The sequence below is a fragment of the Aplysia californica genome, unplaced genomic scaffold (assembly GCF_000002075.1).
Source record: "Aplysia californica isolate F4 #8 unplaced genomic scaffold, AplCal3.0 scaffold00244, whole genome shotgun sequence".
Classification (NCBI taxonomy): domain Eukaryota; kingdom Metazoa; phylum Mollusca; class Gastropoda; order Aplysiida; family Aplysiidae; genus Aplysia; species Aplysia californica.
The window spans coordinates 831,867-833,279 of NW_004797514.1; positions in this window are offsets into that span (position 1 = coordinate 831,867).

The following is a 1,413-nucleotide window of genomic DNA, read 5'->3' on the forward strand; positions in this document are numbered from 1 at the left end:
GGGGGGTCTCATTTTATAGATTCCATGTCGGAGAGGACTAATTTAACTTTTTATAATTTCTTCAAAATTAATTTGTGCCTAAAGTCCCATATGAGGTCTGGACAGTGACAGGAGATGCATCCGCTGCTGTCTCTCTTCCTCTTTCCCCCAGCACAGACACAGTCCAGATTTAGAAAACGCTGGCAGATTGTACCACGAGCGAGTTTGTTGGCTCCCACCTCCGGGCTAGGCATGCTTAGTACCGTAAGAGTTTTACAGCACTTGCATTGCAACACAAAATAAGTGCTGAAGATTAGAGGTGTTACAAGAGAGTAACAAACATAAAAAAGGAGGAGAGATAGGACTATAGGTGTTTGATAGGAAAGAAGGAGCAAACCACACCAGAGCACCCGCCAACCACCCACGGGGTAAATGTCTTCATGCATGATAATTACAATTTAATTCTTTTGGGTGTTTTGTGCCTCTATCGATACTAGGCCATATGGTCGCTTTTAAACACAAGGGGGCCCCGAAAAAGGCTGTTTTGAGAAAATCGAAGGTAACGTTTTGGCTCCTTGTTCAGTTTCTTTAAAAGACAATGAGAGATTTCTCTATAGCCAAACAAATATAAACACACCAGAGAAACCAAACTTCTCCCATAGGTACAGCAATGCCCATTTTTGTGTAGATCAAGATTTCTGGAAACCCCCGAAATCTGGGTTAGTTAGCCCTCTTGTCCTTAAAAGCGACCATCATATATATAGCCTATGTACTATCTCTACATCTACATCATTTTTGGATAGGGACTGCTCCGACCCACGACAAACGCTTCCATTTCCACATGATTCAAAAACATTCCTAGTGAACCTACTAGTACTACTACCCATTCCACACTGCAATTTTTTTTTCGTTAGAGTTTTACGGCACTTGCAAAAATATACCGTCATATAAGGGCCGAGGATTAGAGGTGTTACAAGACAAGCGGGAGGCAAACGGCAAAACAAATCACAAGCCTGCTCGCAAGCCTCTAGCGCAAGCCGTCCGCTGCTTTGCAAGCCTTCCAATAACCGAGCAGAATCCAACCCGAGCTACTTTCCAAAGAGGAAATTAACTTGTTAATCCGATCCGTAAGCTTTGCATAGCAGTCTGTCAAAATGATTTTTTGAGAAATACTGAAAGTTTCAAAGAGATCTTCGCACTAAAAGTGTTCTAAAATGTGGAGAATACAACCCCGGAGGTACAAAATGACCCCAGGGAATACGGATAGGGTTAAACAAATACAACCATCTACGACCAGTTAATACGGTACCTACTTATACACAAAAGACACCACTGACCACCACTGGTAAGAAATCGGTTTATGTGAAAGATTCGAGTAAAAGTAAATTTCGACCTCCCATTCTTAAAATTTCAGTCTCTCTCTCTCTCTCTCTC